This window comes from Diabrotica undecimpunctata, chromosome 4 (assembly GCF_040954645.1).
Source record: "Diabrotica undecimpunctata isolate CICGRU chromosome 4, icDiaUnde3, whole genome shotgun sequence".
Lineage (NCBI taxonomy): Eukaryota > Metazoa > Arthropoda > Insecta > Coleoptera > Chrysomelidae > Diabrotica > Diabrotica undecimpunctata.
Window position 1 is genome coordinate 136,257,272 of NC_092806.1, and position 14,547 is coordinate 136,271,818.

The 14,547-nt window shown below is 34.4% G+C and overlaps 1 protein-coding gene across 1 annotated transcript in view; it reads right to left on the reverse strand.

Moving 5' to 3' along the window:
- Window positions 1–14,547, reverse strand: part of LOC140440092 (arrestin homolog) — a 729,008-nt gene that overhangs the window by 525,525 nt on the left and 188,936 nt on the right. The gene's annotated exons all lie outside the window — the stretch shown is intronic.

The following is a 14,547-nucleotide window of genomic DNA, read 5'->3' on the forward strand; positions in this document are numbered from 1 at the left end:
CTGGTTCAAGGTCCATGTCTCGCTTCCATACTTTATTGTGGGGAGAATTATTGTCTTGTAACCTCTTATTTTTGCTGGTATTGAGAGTATTTTTAATTTAAGTATGGCTATCAATGAGTAATATGCCCTGTTTTCTACAATGATCCTGGCTGCCACGTCCTTTTTATATTTATTTTCAGATGTTATGATCGCTCCCAGGTACTTGAATTCTTTGACGACTTTAAAGTTGTATTCATTGATTGTTACGTTTTGTCTAACCTTTGGTCTTGGGTTCTTCGTAACCACCATGTACTTGGTCTTATCCTCGTTGACCTTCAGAAAAACTTTCCTGGCTCCGTTTTAGAATAGGGTGAAAACTTCTTTTGCATCTCTGGTGGATTGTGCAATTGTGTCCACGTCATCCGCAAATGCCAATAGTATTTTTGATCCTTGGGCGGCAAATCAGTTTGTCAGTTGTGGTTGAGCTTTCCTTACCGCATGTTCCAGTGAAAAATTAAATAGCAGGGGAGCGAGAGGATCTCCTTGTCTACGCCTGGTGTCAATGAGGAATTTCTCCGACGTGATGCTGCCAATTCTGATCCGTGCGGAAGCGTTCTCTGTGCTCACCTGTGCTAATCGTACCAGCTTTCCAGGTACTCCCATTTCTACCATGGTCCCCCACAATGCTTCTCTGCTAACAGAATCGTAAGCTTGTTTAAAGTCCACGAAGATTTGGTGTACATCGCGGTTGAATTCCCAGTTTTTTTCCAACACCTGGCGCAGGACGAATATCTGGTCTATGGTCGACCTTCCCGGTCTGAATCCGCTTTGGTAGTCGCCTATTATTTTCTCTGCGTATGGAGTTAGCCTTCTAGACAGAGCTATGGATATAATTTTGTACGTTGTATTGATTAACGATATTCCTCTATAGTTCTGACATATTTGTTTGTCTCCCTTCTTGTGGATAGGTATTATATGACTTTTATGCCAGTGTTTCGGTATTTCTTCTAAAAAAACCGAATTAAACCGAATTTAATTAAAGTATTAAAGAATAAACGAAAGAGTCTACTTCTCTACTTGTTAGAAATGCTGATAAAGAGATAATAATTTTAAAATAGTTACGAGACTGTAGAAAAATGTTTGTGCAAAGACTAGAACCTAGAGTTATTAATTTCTAGTAGTAATCTGTTAATTACTTTATTTCAGTAAGCAATTATTCAGTTGATCACTTTTCGGTCTAATTACCCAAACAACTAATCACCTTTCAAAGACAACAAATTTCTACCGCAAAGCTAACAACCCGCCACTGAGTGTACCTGGAAACTAAAAGCCCATTTTAACGTGCTTTCTCCTTCATCCAAGTTGAAGTCAAATAATACGGCGCAGCTTAATGACTTTGTCCAGCTTGCTTTATATTTACGATTTCTATAAATTATGAAGACCTGGGGTCATTATGCCGCCAGTCAAGCTTTATGTAAACAATAGTTCAAGGTTGTTTAAGTTCGTCTAAGGTTTAATAGGGAATAAAGTTACACAAAGCATGGAAAATTTGCTGTTGCTCTCACATACGGCACTATATTAGGATCACGTTAAAAGTTAAAGTAGGTATATAAGCTTTTATTAAATATTTCGTTGAAAATTAACTACAGCTCATAAAATACAATAAAAAAACATCATTTAGCTTTTTACCTTTTAAATTGAGACAAGAATTATCAAAATATATCTAATTAAATTAATATAGATAACTTATACATCACTTAGAATATTGTACATAAATATGTATATTTAAATACACTAGCGATCATAAAATCCGGGTCATCTTGAAAATTTCAAGTTTCTTAAATATTTTTGCCTCTGGTGCAGTAATAACCTTTTTTTTGGCTATGTATTTTTAATTTGTCATCAATGTTTGTTTTGAAAGAAAAAAAAATGGTTTTTTTATTGTTTTTATTGAAAAAAACAGAAAACAAATCAAATTGTTGATAAAACAGACATACGAAAAAGAATGGAAAATACAGAACGTGGTAAAAAATCAGTGAAATTTCAATGACCAATATCGTGTATTGCCTCCCCTTGCTCTAATAACCTCTTGCAGACGACGGGGCATACTCTCAATTTTTCTCCGAATTACATGTTGTGGTATGTTATTCCACTCTCTCACTAACATATCCTTAAGCTTCTGTGCGTTGTTAGGAGGAGGTGTATGGGTTTGAATACGTTTTTTCACATCGTCCCAGAGATGTTCGATGGGATTCAGGTCCGGAGACCTAGCTGGCCAGGGTACCCTCGTAATTCCAACTTCGTCCAAGTATTACATACTGATCCTGGCAACGTGCGGTCGCACGTTGTCATGCATAAAAACGGCGTTTTCTCCAAGCCCTGCCATGTTGGGCATAACATGTTCTTCCGGAATCTCCGTAATGTACGTTCGTGCAATTAGGGACCCATTTTCGATGTAGGGTAATTCTTTGTGGAAGTCGGAAGATATACCTCCCCAAGCCATCACCGAGCCTCCACCAAATGGCATTCTTGGAGCAATGCAAGCTTGTGAAAATCGTTCACCGGTTCTCCTCCAAACTCTTACACGTCCATCGGATCCAGTTAGGCAAAAACGGGATTCATCTGAGAATAACACTTTGCTACAATCGTTAATTCCATGATGCGCGTATTGTCGAGCAAATGCTAGTCGTGCAACTCGAGGCACCCGGCGAAGTGACGGTCCTCTAGCCATTACCCGAGAAGATAGTCAAGAAGAACGAAGTCTTCTTCTGACTGTTGCAACACTAAAATTGCGATTTCGTACTTCCTTTAGACGATTTTGATGCATAACCGCCGTTGAGGTCCGGTTTCGTAAAGCCTGAAATACAAGGAAACGGTCATCTAGTGCCTTGGTCGTTCTTCTTCGTCCAGAGCCAGGTCGCCTGGTTAGCAAACTTGCCTCCTGAAAGCATTGAAGCACTTGTTAAACCGTAGAAAGGCTAACGCCAACAGTTCTTGCAACTTGCCGTTGAGTGTGACCGTCTTCCACAAGTGCAACAATTTGTGCCGTTTCAACAACAGTCAAAGGCATTTTTGTCAAAAAATAAACACTAATAATAGCACTAATAAACACTAATGGTGGCAATAATAAACGTTAGTCCGTTGCATTTGAACAGAAAGTCGAAGTACAAACGAGACATTTAAAACAAGCGGAGTTACAGGTAGCGTTCATTTTGGGAAGTGTGCACTTTACCGCGAAATCGGCACTATTGGAATTCTTTCTTACAAAGGAAACCGCAACAATTCTCAGAAACATGCATTAGTTTGTATTTGTGTTATTATTATTTACGATAAAGCTCGTTAAAAATGAAATATCGGTGATTTTCAAGGTAACCCGGATTTTATGATCGCGAGTGTATTTATATATACACCCATAGACAAAAATATGGAATATTTCAATTGAATATGTTAATTGGACTATTAAGCGGTGAATACTGCTGTGAAACATGTTTTGTTGACAGATTAGACGAGAATTCAGTTATGGAAGCCATATGGACAAAACTTTACAGAAGTTGGCTGACGGTATGCTAGTTATAACTTTATATAGAGCGTTATTTTTGTTGGTTTCGATATATTTCTATAGAGCGGTATTCTTTGGGAAGGAAATACTGAACTTGTGAAGGGAATTGGGCGAATGACAACTGACATACATTAAAAATATTTTAGATCATGTTTTGTCATTTGCCAGCCATATTGAATATTACATATTCGTGCTAATGCAGGATAATGTACGTCCTCATGCCGCTAGAATAGTGAATGATAACCTTGATACGATTCAATTTGAGAGATTTTATTGGCCACCATACAGCCCAGATTTAAATCCGATCAAGTATTTGTTGGATACATTAAAGCGTCGCATTCATTTGGAAAAGAAATCATGTTTTTATGACAATAAAAGAGCTAAGGATTGCAGCACAAGAAGAATGAAATGCAATTTCTCAAGCATATATTCAAGATTAAATTTAGAGCATTCCACAACGGTTACAAGTAGTACTCAACAATCAAGAACAGAATACTAAATGAATGACCTTTATGAATTTTATTACATTACTGACAAATAACGCTCCTACATATACTAAACGTATTTTAGTCTATTTTATTTTCTTTAAAATTATGTCTTAAAAGAAATCAGACAATTTTAACACAAATTAGCTAATATAATATTTATTTTGAATATTTTGTTGGTAATTATTAAACATCCAGAAGAAGTAAGGCTTATTTCTTGGAACTTGAAGAAGAGTAAGATGGATGCATTTGAGATGTGGTCAACAGACAACATGACTAACCATGTAGTACTTACTTCATAGGGCAAACAAATAAAAACAAGTATTAACTATTAAAACAAGAAAATTACAATACCTGAGATCGTTATTCTTTTTCTTTAAGTTCCATCTTCTATCGAAGGTTGGAAATCATCATGGCTATGCGGACTTTGTTGACTGCCGCTCTAAAAATTTTTGCACTACTGCATTCAAACCATTCCCTTAAGTTCTTAAGCCAGGATATTCTTCGTCTTCCCACATGTCGGTTTCCTCGGATTTTGCCTTGCATAATAAGTTGTAACAATGCGTACTTTTGCCCTCTCATCACATGTCCTAAGTACTCAAGTTTTCGTCTTTTGATAGTTAATATTATTTCCGCCTCATTTCCTTTCCTTCTAGTTACTTCCACGTTTGACATTCTTTGAATCCATGATATTCGTAGGATTCTTCTGTAACACCAAAATTCAAAGGCGGCCAACTTATTCAGATGGACTTGTTTTAGTGTCCACGCTTCCAAGCCATAAAGAAGAGTATAGAACACGTAACATCGAAGCATTCTCAGGCGTAGTTCTAACCTTATATCCCCAAAACAAAGAAACTTTTTAAGTTTAATGAATGATGTACGTGCTATTTCAATGCGTGTCCTAATTTCTTTGGTTTGGTCTACATCTGATGTTATCCATGTTCCTAAGTATTTATAGTTATTAACACTCTCAATTGCAGTATCTTCAATAGTCAGTTGGATATTTGCATGTGCAGATTTAGTCATGATCATGCATTTAGTTTTTTTTAATTTATCTTCAGTCCGTACTTATGACAGCGTTCATTAAGGCGTTGCATTACTTTCTGTAAATCATTGTTATCCGTCATTATTACTGTATCGTCTGCAAAACGTAAGTTATTCAAAACTTCGCCATTGATAGATATATTAGATTATTGTTTTATAATACCTTCTATTGAGTCTGAAAGCGCTTTTTGAAATACCGCTTCACTGTAGACATTAAAAAGTAGTGGGGACAGTACGCAACCCTGGCGGACTCCTCTCTGTATTTTGATATTTTGGGTGTACTGGTTGTCAACTCTTAAGTTGGCAGTTTGATTTCAATATAAATTAGATATAATTTTCATATCACGACTGTCAATATTTTTGCTTTTTAATATATCTACAAGCTTTTTATGTTGAACCTTTTGCCTTTTCAAAGTCTACAGAACATAAGTATATGTCCTGATTTATGTCCATGCATCTACGAGCCAGCACATTCAAGCCGAACAAAGCATCTCTTGTACTCATACCATTTCTAAAGCCAAATTGTGTGTCACTAATTTCATATTCAAGAGTTTTAACAATTCTGCTGTGAATTATTTTCAAAAATGTTTTTAAGTGTGTGACTCATTAAAGCTATTGTTATGTGATCTGAGCAAGTTGTTGCACTTGCTGTGATTGTGGCAGTCTGATATATTAGATTAAAGAGTTCAACCATTACATCAATAACATCTTCATCGATGAGTTTTAATAATTCGATTGGCACATCATCTGGTTCAGTAGCTTTACCCTCTCTTGTGTTTTTGATGGCATAGATGACATCTTCTCTTAATATTAGTGGTCCGGTATCCTCGGTGATTTCTAATGACAGTTCGTCTCTTTCATCATTAAATAGTTGTTGGATGTAATTGGTCCAGTGATATAATCTCTCCTTCATATTAGTAATAATACCCCCTTTATCATTTTTAAGGATATTCGTTCTTGTATGTTTTCTAGAACCTGTCATTTCTTTGATTTTTTATGTAAATTAAAGCTATCATACTTTTTATCCAGATCTTCTATTTCCTTGCATCTCTCGGAGAGCCACCTCTCTTTTGCCTCTCGAATTTTCTTTCTGATGTTTCCCCAAATTTCTTTGTATTTATTCAGATTTTTTGCTTTATGTTTTCTTTGTTCTTCCATAAGTTCAAGAAGTTCTACTGTCATCCAAGGTTTTGTTTTTTCTCCAAGTAGTTTGAGGGTTTCTTTTCTAACTGACACAAGGACATGTTGAATTTTTTCCCATTTTTGGTCAATAGTTAGAGTTTCCGCATTATCTTCTTTGACTTTCCTTAAGTTCTCGTTTATTTTAAATTTTGTTTCCTCATATGTGTTGTCTTGTTTGAGACGTCCTGTATCCATGATTTTCTTTGTGCTAGGGCTGTTGACCTTCTTTAGTTTCACTCTCATCGACAAAACAAAAGGGTTGTGATCGGAGGTTTCGGAGGATCGGAGGTTAAGATCGTTATACGCAGAGATAAATATCAACTGTTACAAGTGATTATATATAAAAAGATTGAAAATAAGCGCCGTAAGAAACTACATCAATTAGAATGAACTGTATATTTGATGGTTAAGAACTTTTCTGAAAGTGTAAAATAATGAGACGTTGATTTCGTCGAACATTTATCCTAGTAATCTGCCTGGTGGATTCAGACATACTAATAACACGACTGTTCATCGACAATTTATTCTACAACTCTGCCTAAAAAATTCAAAGAGCCTCTTATAACGGTTGATAATTACAATTCTTCTTGGCCACGTAAATTGCTGACGCAATTTTACACTTAATATGAAAAATAATACCTACATAAAATTTGCGCAAGCTTAGTATAGGGTATTGGTTGAAAAACCTCAGAGACTTATTCACGTGTAGTTCTATTTAACTGTTCTGAGCAGCAACCTTCAGGGCCATACTTACTATTATGATAGACAACCTTCATAGCGAAGATGGCATATAAAGAAGAAGAAGAAAGATATTCCCAAAGACAATTTACCCAAAATCTCATGGTTCTTCAAAATTGTCTGCCAATTCCTTTTCTGCCTTCTTTCTTAAATCGTGTAGATTAAATAAAAAAACTCGTATATACATGCTTTACATAGGTTCCAATAAATTAACAGATTGTGAGAGGACAGGGTTAGAGATTCAGGTTAGGAGACTCAGGTTAGAGTTAATTTTAGACTGCCTTAAATTATAGAAATTTTATGTATTTAGATTTAAATAGTTTTTAATTTTACAACAAATTTGCCGTTGATATATAAAATAATAATAATCAAAAGTAGTTTTTTTATATTATTATCCGCTTCTATAAGGTAATAAAAAAATCAATATCAAAACATAAAAAAAGAACTTCAATGTAATAAGAAAGAACGTTATTCGATAAAAACCTTTCCTGAGTCCCGTTGAGAAATCAGGAACCTATTTTCCCCTTGACTTTTCATTGCGGTCGAAGATACATTAGCGGAAAGCACTTTAACTTTCAGACCAAAAGCAGCATCCATGTTATTCGGGTACAAAAGATTATAAGAATTTCTAGGGAAAGAGTATACATGAGAAGAAAAGAAATTTTTAGAAAACGCCGTATTTGCATATAAAGGTAGTGTATTATCATAGAATGATTTTTATAAGTAAGGATTACAAAAAATTATTTTAGATTATGAAGCGAGACTGTGTATTCGTGATTTTCTAATCGTTACTTTCCTGTGCCAAATATTTTTAAAAATTTATTTGTGACATGGAATCACTATAAACGACAAATACCAGATAATAAATATATTATTAAAGATTACTATACAGAATTATACTCACCCAGCATAGCAAAGCCTAAAAACTGCGATATTTGACAAAGAATGTTAAATATAGTATCTGAAACACTACCAGAAATTACTAACGAAGAAGTTAAAAATACCTTAGAATAGATGAAAAATAAAAAAGGTCAAACTACTTTGAAGGAAGTTTAAAATCTAATGAACAACCCTTTGGAGGTGCTGTTCTATGCTCTTGGTAAAATGCGCAGCTACTTTTACTACACAAGAAAGAAGACAAATACAAACTCGAAAATTAACGATCAATAAACTTGCTACCGCATCCGTACAAACTGCTCACCAAAATAATTACAAACAATTAAATAAGTTCGATGGTTACTATCCTGTTAAACAGGTGGGAATTCGCAAACCTTATAGTACCATAGAACACCTACAAACAATACATATACTTATCGAAAAGTGTAACAAATACAATACCCCTTCATTTGCTAATTTGTGGATTACAATAAGGCATTCGATTCCATAGAACTCTAGGCCGTATTAGAAAGAATGAATAATGCAGGGACTGATTCTAGGTATAGACTACTCCTAAATTACATATACAACACTGTAACTATGCAATTAAACGTAGCAGAAGATCTAACAATAAGCAAAATAAGAACGAAAAAAGAGTTAGACAGGAAGGCACTCTTTCTCCAAAATTATGGGGCATATTAAGTACCTTGAATCATTTTTATTATTTTCGTTAATTTCAGCACAACAGTCTGTATAAACAAAAATATTGCACTTCCAGTTAGCCCAGAAGGTAAGGTTTATTCAACTTCTGAGTTAACTGAAGAAAGACGATTGACAGAATAGAAGGAATTGTTGTTTTCGTTTGAAACTTCATATATTTTATCGATTTCTGTCGCAACTGTGGGAATGATATTTACAGATGATGTGGAATTGTTGGTTTTGTTTTGTACTTTATATGTTTCAGCGATTTCTGTGGTAACTGAAGGAATAATGTTTACAAAAGAGCTAAATTTGTCGTTTTCATTTGGTATGTTTGAACTGCAATTAATACAAAAACGAATAATAAATAACAATTATTTACGATCTATAGCTTTACGATATACCTGTATTTCTCTTACCACTGTTATTAGAGTCCGATGAACTTGTTCCAACAACGTTGGACCAACTTTTATTTTCGACTCATTTAAGGCCTTCAGACTATTTAGATGTACTATTTGTTTGCATTCAAGGTATTTTGTTATATTATGTATGTATGTTATATTCTGAATGTCACGATTAGCCGTTTCCACGCTTCCTTGCGACTGACTATGCGGAGGCTTCCCATGAAAAATTTTTAAATCCGGCCACATATTTTTCAGTTCATTTTACTGTGTTAACGAACTCACAGCCATTATCCGATTGGAGCAAAAATGCAGAAAATTTCTACCAAATGTGTAGCTAATTCCTCTGCCTTCTTTAAAGATAAAGATCTTACATAATGACGGTATTAGATTTTTGTTTCGATACAAGGCAGCGGAAGGCGCTTATACGTATTTTGACCTCTTTAGGTCTTCTCAGAGCGGTATAGCCACTGCTCTGAATCGAAACAAAATCTATCTCGTCGTAGACCAATAGTTATCAAAATAACTATTTACGGACGTAACTACGCCATCTATTACAAATAGTCAAAAAAGGTTGAATGTATAGATAAATTACTGCAATGTTTGGTAAATAACCATCAACCGTTATGTCAGTCGTTGGAGTCTGACCGGTAAGTATGTAAGAAGAAGGGGACAAGGAAGATAACGCATTTAGTAAACATTAAACCTGCTACAAAGTATTCTTGGAACCACCGTGAGTGAGTGCACAGTAAGAAGACTTAAAGAAGCCTATCTCAAGTTATATATGCCAATAAAAGTTCCCAGACTTCACAGACAGCATCGTGTAAAGCGGCTAAAATTTAGTCGAGAACATCAAAATTGCAATAACAATGGAGTCAAATTCTCTTTACGGACAGGAGTCATTTTTGTATAAATTGCATCTACGGTAGAAAAATATTATATTGACATTAAGGAAAAAAAATGTACCTCTTAATTTTACTACAACCGTACCTTTTGGTGGAGATTAGAGTTAGTGGTGATTTGACAACAGATAGGTAAGAGACTTCTTATTACAAGTGGGTATAACAACAACAATGAATTGACCAGAGTGTTCCCAGACCTAAACCCGATAGAGCATGTTTGGGACATGCTAGGCAGAAAACTTAGGGCACGGATTCCTGCTATTCAAAACAGAGAGGAAGTAAGAATTGCTTTGATGGAGTAATTGGAGAGACTGCCTCAACAACTGATCAATAGCCTTATCAGAAGTATGAAAAAACGACTGACTGCATTTGTAAGGGTTCGTGGGAGAAACACACGCTATTAAAGCCAAAACAATGCATAAAAAAATCGTTAATGTTCAAATTGTACAATAAAACTATATTGTGAAATCCATATTTTGTTGACATCATCAGATATTGAGTCTGACATCTATAGTGTTTTATTTCTTCTGAAACATTTTTCTCATTGTAATAAAAATTCAAAATCCTTCACCAAAATTCATTATGAGATTATCTAAATAATATTAGCAATATAGAGAGTAGAGATATATTTTTCTTTGGCTTTAAGTGATCTTAATTTATGTTAAATTATGTTATTACCTCTCATCACAGGACGTTTTGGTCCTGTAAACAGGTGCTACATTTTGGTCATAACTCTCAATTTTGGTAAAATATTATACAGGTGTATTTCCTAAAAATAGAATGTAAATTTTCCAAAATATTTGCGTTATGTTTATTTAATGACACGTGCACTGTAATGAAAATATTGTAAAACAAACAGAACCGAAATTAAAACATGGAGCTAAATGTTACGTTTTGCGATGTGATTCGGTATAAAACGACATAATTTTTGTTGATATAAACTTGTTGCTATGTAATTCATCCAGTGAATTAAAAAACCGATATGGCAGAATTATACTGATACCTTTAGTAAACATTTTTTTTTTGTTGTGGGTGTTATTTCATTCAATTGGGTATCCGGTAATGTTATTAGATAGTGTTATTAAATTAAAAATTGAATCGATTTATATATTAAGTTATAAAATATATTACGTAAATAAAGTAAGTATTTTAATTGAAATTAAAAAACGACCTATAAACGTAAATTGTAGAGTGACGGGGCAAAGTGATCTAAGTGCCAAAAAACATTTTATTGGGAAAATACAAAAAACCGTTTTTGAATCAAATTTATTGTCGTAAATCGTTTATTTAAAAATAAAAACTGTTAAATTAAGTCATTTTAAATATTAAACATGCTTCAAATATAACACATATTACAAAAAATGAAAATGATAAAGTGCTTAAACTGTCAAAATGTTTAAAAAATATTGTTTATTGTCATCATCGAGAAATTGCAACATTGCAGTAATGTCTTTCTTTTTAGATTCTTTTAAAGGTAAGGAATTTGGAAGAGAAGACAGTGTAGCATTTTTGATGGTAGTGGCAGTAATGCCAGGTTTTAGGACTATACAACTTTCCCACGGTGCTAAATCACTGTAACTTTTCTTGTACATGACGGTCCTAGGGTTGTTCTTTGAAACTCGAATCCAAACAGCTGTAGAAATTCCAAGTTTGGCTGTATTCAGAAACGCGGAAGAGGCTGCATCAAAATCGAAAAACGTTTTCTCGTCACCCATGTTCAGAACTTTGTAAGGACGTGAAGGTCTCGCTGTGACTAACGCCTTCATAACATCCTGCATATTAATTAGCTTGCATTGTCTTGCTCTTTTTTCGATTAAAGCAAAATCCCGATCTGAAGCTGAGAACGAATGACCTGATACAAGAAACTTATGATCAATCGTTTCAAAAACTTCATGGCAGACAAGAAAAATGTACAAGAACAAAAGCATTCTGTTTTTCAACTGACCTGCACAGTTATCACTCCAAACGCACAGATTTTTTTGTATGTATTGAGTAGTCCACAGTTTAGTGTTTGTAAAAGGCAAGATGCCATTTGGTTGCCTCCTCTTCCTGATTGCCCCTCATGCCAAATACACATCAATCCATCATCTGTATCAGCCACGTGATAACCAAAGTTGTAACCAGATATTTGGCGGGAATAGTACATACTACTGTGAGTTAGTTTGGGTAACGAAAAAACTTTCTGCAAATCCATTGTTATGGTGCACGTGTCACTTACTGGCAAGGTGCTTCGTATAAAGTCGCTTTTTATAGATGCGAAAACAGCTTCTACTTGGCGGTGATGTAACTCAAGTTTTGTTGTCCCTGTTTTCTTGGTTGCTGGGTCAGAACTTTTGGTTGATATGCTCAGTTGATCGCATGTTTTGCAAGTATCCACTCGTGGTCGACGGAAGGATAGGTTCGGAAAATCCTTCAAAAAAACACTTCGGTAAAACTTGTGTGAAATATGAGTACAAGGATTCTTTTCCTGAAATGCCCTGAAAAGCCTATGCACATTTAGATCAGAGCTCAAATACTCTTTGTCCGACTTAAGTCGGTTGTAATGACTAACATCTCTAGGGAAGCTATTAATATGTTGTTTCACTAAACGACGATCATGGACAGTGAATTTAAACATTTTTGCACCACCTCGCTTGTCTGTGTACATGTAATCCCCACTTTTTTTCTTCTTGACAATGGTTGTAATCCTTTGGGGAGTAACAGCAAAAATCTTCATGAATGTCTGTTTACAAACATTTTGTAAACCTCCCTTACCATCAGGAACAGTGTAACTCATAGTGCATTGGCGTCGGCTCTCTGAATCATCATCATAAGTACCATGACGACGTCGTGTCACCGGAAGTATCTGAATCAGTCCCATAAGATAACTACCCTGTGCATTTAAATCCAGTGAATAGTAGGACTCATGGAGTTGCATCTTCTCTATTCCAGTCAGTTCCTTACAATAGCTGTTCTTACATTTGCATTCAACCTGAAAACAAAAAAATCAAAATATAAGGTTACATTGCAAATATTGGTTTTTGTTGCTAACGTCATTATTGCACACATACTCGAAAATAAAAATTAATACTAACCTCGTTTTTAGGTTTACGTCTTGCCAGAACTAGTTTTTTAAATTTATCGGTAGTGTACGAATTTCCACTAACTCGTGCCTCACTCTGTATTTTTCTCTTACGTTTTTTGTTTTTAACTGTTTCATCACGACAAAATGCTTGTTCATTCATTATTTCATGCAAAATAGGAATTTTAACCTTAAAACGACACGTTCCCGATCGTTTATAAGCAACTACTGACATGGAACAATACTAATAAAAAAGCATGGCACTTAGAACAGTTTGGCCGGACACGTCCGAAGGACATACCGCTAGCTTGATCATGCAGTCAATTTTTAAATTAGGTAACAGTAGAATAGGGACTTGAATCACAGTGGGGCTATTGGCGATAGCACATAGAACACTTTGAGTGGAAAAAGTGATTTTTTGATTTTTTTGGCACTTAGATCACTTTGCCCCGTCACTCTACAATTATTTATTTTTAAGTAACGCTAATTGCTATCTACAGAGCTGTAATAGTAATTTTCTCAAGAAAAGCTCATGTTCGTTTGGAAAAATATTCCCAGGAGTTTTTTTACAAAATCACTTTAAAGAGATAGGTACTCCAAAAATTAGGTTCAAGAAGTTTAAGAAGAAAAGCTGTTCAAAATTTTTTAACAATTTTGTTTTAAACAAATTATAACAATTTTTTCGGCCCGGAAATTTTTTTTTTATTTTTTTGATAATTCTGGACAAAATAGGTCTGTTGTAGTTTTTCTGTAAACTTGATCTTTTTGAGTTATAAGTAATTTAAAACTGAGAACAATGTAAAATTACTATTGTCAAAGCTCAAAAACACAAGTAAAAAATATTACTTTTGAATTCACCAAAGACTTAAATTCAAATTCAAACCATGTTCTTACCCCATTCATCAGAAACACAAATGCCACTGAACCTCTAAAAATCATACTAATAAGCTGAATTTTACTGAGAATGTCAATTTGGAACCCCAAAAAGATACAAACAGTTTACCACTTTTATCCCCCGGCTTCCCCCAAATCACCCCCCTCCGTAGAGAAGGAATCGTTTTACCAATATTCAGTACACCGTAAAAAAAATTGTAGTTCAGATAATGTTGAACAAAAATATTTGGTGATATTTTTTTTCTGTAGAATAAACCGTTCTTTTAGAAACATCGCCTGAAGCTACAGATAATTTTTAATATCAGGTACGCGCTCGTAATAAATTTTAAATAAAATTTATATTCACTCGACTGTAAAAATCTTTCGATCAGAATGTCGTCTTGATACAAATAAAACTGCGTTCTAAAGGCAAAGAAAGCAGTTTTCGTATGTATTTCGCAATTTTTGGATTTTGCCGCAAATTATGTCAGTTTTTATAAAGGTTTTTTTTAAATAAATGAAAATAAAAATAAAACTATTTTCATGGGATCAATATTTAGTAGTTCCATTGACTGCTCACTGTAGAATTCTCATTTTTAGATGCCAATTTTTAAAAGATATAGGCTCAAATTTTGGTATTGAGTTTTGGCAACAAATGTGAGGCATTTGAAATATGCCTAAAAACGCTAAATTTGAACTTTCACATTTACATCTACAGTTTTGTTATTAACTCTTTATATTTTGTTTC